Raw genomic sequence first — 6,725 nt, 5'->3', positions numbered from 1 at the left:
ATTACTTTGAAGGTGAAAGGGTGTGGGAGTTTCAAATGCATGGGGTGTTGGCAAATTTTTATGGGGGTTTCAAATGCATGAGATTCAGAAAAAATGCTAGCTTTATAAGTATGTATGATAATAGACAATATGACGACAACAGTCACCTAAAATACTTTACGTTTCTCTCCTTTTCTCCCACGCGCGAGCACATTTATATTCTTCCACGGCCGCCGATGACCGCCATATGCCCGTAAAAATCCTTTCTACCATATATTCCGGACGAAACCTAATTTCCCAGACAAGCAACATTCCCTTTCAATTTCTACCATCAAAATCACGCCCAGTTTGACTCTAAATCACAAATCGACTCGAAAATATGTCGGAAAAATTCTCAGCCACACTAAGGATCGGCGACCTTAATGATTTCATCGCACCGTCACAGGGCTGTGTTGTTTCTATGAAGTCTGGTTCCGCTGGGCTTGTTGATAAGCCAAAGGTTTCTATCATCTCTACTTTCTGAACCCTAGCTTGTTTTATACTAATCATAACCCATGTTTTAGCTAATTATTCAATTTTTATCGATGCTTTTGACTTGGTCGTTATTCTACTAGCTTCATCAGGAATGTGTTAGAGCACTAGAACGTAGAACTCTCTGATTTTAGCTTAACTTTTGAACGAAAAGGAGTAGCTTTGCCAGGCTTTATTGTGAATTTAACTGCACATCTAAGTTCTAACCCTAACTCGTTAGATGTAGTACAATTAGCAATTGTTCTAGCCTTTAACTTGCTTCTAGATTTTGTTGGAATTGTAAGTTGTAACCACACTAGAATAGTAATATCCTGTGATTTTATTCAGAAAGTTGCCCTCTTTCAGTTTATCATCACATCCAAAAGGTGTATGTTTCTCTTTCAAATTGCAAACCAGACTATAAAAAGTATCACAAATAGAATTGTATAGGTGTTTAACTTCTAACTTAATTGACAACAATTTTGCATTAGAAAAGTTTAGGTTTGACATGAATATCAAGTAGGCTCTATTACACATATGACTATTGTTATTCACCAAGTGCTTTTTCTTGAAGAGTAGCTGGTAAAAACAACACCTGTTAAAGAAACTCTTGAAACAGATCCAATAAAAATATCACTCAGGATTGCTTAGCATGCAGGTAACACTTCCTGATCACTAACTCCTAGAATCCATTATACATCAAGTGTCGATGAATTGAATTGGTAACAATAACATTGTTGTAATCATGTAGTGGGTGTATTACTTCTGCAGAGACTGTTATGTTAGAGAAGCAAAGCTTGGATGAGTTTTTATCCAATATAACAATGGTAAAACTATTATTGTCTCTCTTCCACCTCAGTCAAGGGCTTCCATTGCTGTGCATTATGGTCTTTCTCCACTTCAGGTAAATTCCTTTATATTACCACCCTTCCACTTTCTTTATCAATCAATGTGCAATGAGATAGAGATAACTTTCTCAAAAATGCTCTTTTTTTCTAAATGAAAATTCAGTATCTGTTTGTGAATGGCTTGCTTTCAGGTTTTCAAGAAACTGACCACACTTTTCAAATCTTTGGGGGTTAAAGCTGTATTTGATACAAGTTGTAGTTGAGATTTGCCTCTTATTGAATCTTGTAACGAATTCATATCACGTTATAAACAAAGCAATTCAGATGATAAGGAATCTTCTAGATCGTTTCTACCCATGATATCCTCTGCATGTCCAGGTTGTGTATTATAGCATCCTACTTTCATCTCTTTCTATACATTTTTTTTTCTTTTTAAGATTTAAGCCTTTTTTGTTGTATACTTTCAGGGTGGATATGCTATGCTGAAAAAAACACTTGGTTCGTATGTTTTGCCATATATTTCTTCAGTGAAGAGTCCTCAACAATCCATTGGAGCTATCATTAAGCACCATCTATGCCACAAGCTAGGCGTTAGGTGATCATCTTTTCTTATTGTATGTCATTAGTTTGCAATAATTTGAAATTACAAGATTAAATTTTTAAGTAGAATGGTTTAATAAGAAATAATTATATTATTGAGTATTATGCTTTTACTTGATGTTTATGTACATTAATTGTATAGGGCAAGTGAGATTTATCATGTGACAGTGATGCCTTGTTATGATAAAAAGCTGGAGGCTTCAAGAGATGATTTTGTTTTTCATGATGAATCCGGTGAAATGACTACAGAGGTAGATTCCGTTTTGACAACTGGAGAGGTCTTAGATTTAATACAGGTAAACACTCAACAATGAATTTCGCTCTAGTTAAAAATAATATATATATATATATATATATATATATATATATATATATATATATATATATATATATATATATATATATATATATATATATATATTAGGTATTTGATGAGTCATATTCTAGTTAAAAATAAATTACAATTCGAACAAAATCTAGAAGCAAGTTAAAGGCTAGAACAAATCTTAATGGTTCTACAACTAACGAACTAGGGTTAGAACTTAGACGCGCAGTTAAATTCACAATAAGCATGTCAAGGCTACTCCTTTCCTTTCAAAAGTTAAGCTAAAATCAGAGAATTCTACGTTCTAGTGCTGTAACACATTCCTGATGAAGCTAGTAGAATCACGACCAAGTCAAAAGCATCGTTAAAAATTGAACAATTAGCTAAAACATGGGTTATGATTAGTATAAAACAAGCTAGGGTTCAGAAAGTAGAGATGATAGAAACCTTTGGCTTATCAACGAGCCTAGCGGAACCGGACTTCATAGAAACAACACAGCCCTGTGACGGTGCGATGAAATCATTAAGGTCGTCGATGCTTAGTGTTGCCGAGAATTTTTCCGACATATTTTCGAGTCGATTTGTGGTTTAGAGTCTAACTGTGCGTGATTTTGATGGTAGAAACTCAAAGGGAACGTTGCTTGTCTGGAAAATTAAGTTTCATCCGGAATATATGGTAGAAAGGATTTTTACAGGCATATGGCGGTCATCGGCGGCGGTGGAAGAATATAAATGTGCTCGCGCGTGGGAGAAAAAGAGAGAAACGTAAAGTATTTTTTAGGTGACGGTTGTATCCGTCATATTGTCTGTTATTTTAATATATAATTAAGTCATATTGTATGTTATTTTTAGATAAAAAGCAAGTGAGACGAAAAAAACCACTATAATTTCATTTTTTTATGGGATAATGACTTAGGAGGGTAATAACGTTTTCCGTTTGTCCATATTAGGTTCCTAATGTATTTTTTGTGTGTATGACACCATTAAGGTTGTTATAACCGTTTAGAAATAATCCTTTTACCAATTTCTTCCTGTTAAAAGGATTATTTGTAAACGGTTAGAATAACCTTAATAGTGTAATACGCACAAAAAATACGTAGGGACCTAAAATGGACAAACAGGAAACTTTATTACCCTCCTAAGATTTTTAGTATTTATTATTTTGAATATATATTTTTAAGATTTTTAGTATTTATTTTTAGATGTGTATTGTTGGTTTTGAGCATAACATCAATCCTATGGTGTTCATGCAACCCTAATTGCTTGGATCTAGTTTTTCTACTTTGAACATGCAATAAACTTCCAAAACTTGCAAACCCTAGATCTAGCATACTAGTAATCAAATTAACATATGAATTAGGGTTTTGATCTTACCTTGATTGTTATGTAGTAATAACAATCAATTATTTAGCTTCAGAAACCTTAGTGCCTCAAGTGTTGCACCTCTAATGGAGTCACAAACACCACTAAGCAACTTGGATGAATAGAAAAGAGAGGGGAGCACCAAAAAAATCGTCCAGAAACCCTTAGGGAATCATTCACCACGTTTTTGGGGCTTGGGGCTCCTTAAATAGGTAGACAATTAGGGTTATCAAACAAGGAAACCTTAATTTGACTGCTTAAGCCCTAAGCAACCCATGAACCCCTTCTCGTACATTCCTTGGACGATTTCTAATGGGCTTCCCCATAGAATTCGTCCAACCTATTATTCCAAGGTGATCCATAGCCCAATTGCAATTATCTTATAATTACAATTCCAGTCCCCTATGTTTAATTAATCTCTTTTAGCCACATAATTAATTCTTGACTAATATTAATTAAACATTATGATTTCTCCTTTAATATATTATTCTTATGATATATTAATAAATCATAATTAAACATCTCTCATCAATTCATCCTACATATTGCTATGGTGAAGGCAACCTAAAAGGACTATGCTCATAATCGGGTCAAGTACATACCAAAATAGTTATGGACTTAGACACTAATCCAACAGTCTCCCACTTGGATAAGTCTAATAACTATTTTGTATAACTTCAGAACCTGATCAGCAATTGTAGCTTTCAAAAGTCGCTGTCAACTCTGATCTTATCAGATACGTGTGTCCTTTAGATAAGGGATCATATATTCCTCCATTCTCAAGATATCGTATAGACATAAGACATGAATTTTAATCATTCTCTCTATATTGTTTCTCGACTTCCGATTTATGATGACTGGAAACAAACTACAATTGAACACATCAACTTAGTCTCGGCTTGGCCAAGCGCTTAGGTGGCATCACTAAATCATCGAGGGGCCCACAGATATCGCTTTTATCCCACTTTAGGTAAAAGGAATAGATAAACTTCGACTCAAATGCTCGCTTGTACCCACTCATCGAATCACACACAACAATAAGTTTTATAACACCAAGTTACTGGTGTGTTTACTTATTATCAATGTGCAACCGACCAGCAAATAAAAACTCACACGTCTCGTTTCAAGAATATACAATATTATCGTCTCACTAATCACCCGTGATAAATCCATGAAGTGATCCAAGTGAGCGTGGGTTTCATCCAATACTCTAATCTTATTAAAGCACTCATGAACTCTACAGCAAACTTGTGTTATGTCTAAACTCTTTAGACAATCTACAGACTTTTCATGACAGTCTTGCTTCATACCTACTTCTAGAGTATGATCGACTGTGGAGGTTCGAATAAACCAGTTATTCTGGAAGTCAAAACATGTAAACTGAAACACAACAATAATACTTAATCCTATATGGCCCCAAACTTGTGAGAGTAAATAAAACACTTCTATTTAAACACCATATTGATTACTCATTATTGATCGTTTATTGTTTCAGAAAATCAACTTATTACTCAAATTACAACAATAAATGTCCCATGCACAAAGCATGCACACTATGTTTCCTATGGTCCTTACTTTGTGAAATAGATCAATTGAAAAACTTTTCCAATGATGCTCATTTCATAATTCCCAATCCTTATCATTAGTGTTAGAACACAAGGTTCTTGCCACTACTAGAATATGCTAGATTCTAGCATTTTATGCAACGATCCTTTCGCAAAGTCATAGCACAAAAGTCACCAAGACTTGGCCAATGAAATTACAAAGTACTCTACCGGAAATTGTTACAAGACAATTCCATAGACGTGAAGTCTCACATTCAAAGTACATTCCTTTGAACATCCTTCTTGCATAAACTTTTTTAATCTAGACATATCTCAATATCCAACTCTCAATATGGAAACATTTCCATATTGTAGTGGTGTTGATTATGATGGCATGTGCGGAGTTAGAAAGATCTAGTGATTCATCATACAAAATCAAGAACACATGGAGTAAATAAATCTTTGTAAGCTCTTATTAGATCTAGAAAGATTATACAAATGGGTTTGTATATAATTTCTCTCTCTAGTCTAACACTCCAAAATGGACTCTTACATTCTTACATAATAGGAGTCACTCACTTCCTATTTATAGGAAAAGACTCAACCCATTTACACATACAAAGAGGAAAGCCTAACACATTACATCCAAGCATGACTTTGCACCCTAACATTCTCCCCCTCAAAGTTAGGATTGGATGTCCGGCTTTAATCTCCAACGAGCTAGCGTGATCAAGACCAAACTCCCCCTCGAAGTAACACCGGACTTCAAATCCGCAAATGAATATTCGACAAACCCAAGAAGCTTCGAATACCCATCATTTCTCCCCCTTTTTATAATTAAAAAATGATTATAAAACCCACTAAGGATGAGAAGCGCCCGAGGAATAGTCTTCACAAAACTCCCCCTTGATGTGTACCAAAAATTTTGAATTTATGAAAAATTTTGCACGGAAAAACAAACACGAAAAAGCCACAAAAATTTTCAATTGATGAATTTTTTTGACTTTTTGGGTGAAAGTTGCAAGATTTTTCAAAATCCAGGTACAAATGGTCACTTTCTGAAACTTGCAGGGACCCGTTGCGCCAAAAACAGTCAAATATGCGAAAACTTTAGCCCATTTGCGAAACCAGGCATAAAGCGTTAATTCGCGCAAACTGCAAGGACCAAAACTGAAAATTTTGTAATTTCTCAGCTTTTATTGTCATTTGCGAAGTTGGGTATTTATATCCAAAAATGCGAAACTCCAGGGACTGTTTTCGAATCTTCTTCCCTTTTGTTCTCCAAACATGCGAAGTTGGACTACTTGTGGCATTTCGCAAAAATATAAGGGGTCAAATCTGAAACTTTTTGCTTTCTTCCCCACTCATTTAACTGTAAAAGATTTCGCATTTTCATTCACACCTCTTCCTTCGCATGTTCCACCCAATTAATCAAATGAACCAAATGCGAATTAACAACTTCCAGATATGCAAACCATGGATAAGAAAATACTTCGCATCTTAACTCCAAAATTGAACAAAATGCGAACTCACGTGATCTCTGTAACCAAATGCGAA

The 6,725-nt window shown here is 34.8% G+C and overlaps 1 pseudogene across 1 annotated transcript; it reads left to right on the top strand.

The window, feature by feature from the left end:
* Positions 1-229: 229 nt before the first annotated feature.
* LOC145002736 (protein NAR1-like) lies at positions 230-6,282 on the top strand (annotated as a pseudogene). Its single transcript, XR_013661870.1, has 8 exons — positions 230-478; positions 1,069-1,147; positions 1,241-1,393; positions 1,529-1,715; positions 1,805-1,932; positions 2,080-2,233; positions 4,595-4,633; positions 6,187-6,282. The product of XR_013661870.1 is annotated as a protein NAR1-like (transcript).
* Positions 6,283-6,725: the final 443 nt, after the last annotated feature.

This window comes from Lactuca saligna, chromosome 6 (genome assembly GCF_052625555.1).
Source record: "Lactuca saligna cultivar CGN05327 chromosome 6, ASM5262555v1, whole genome shotgun sequence".
Lineage (NCBI taxonomy): Eukaryota > Viridiplantae > Streptophyta > Magnoliopsida > Asterales > Asteraceae > Lactuca > Lactuca saligna.
This window is presented reverse-complemented; position numbering and strand designations above follow the sequence as displayed.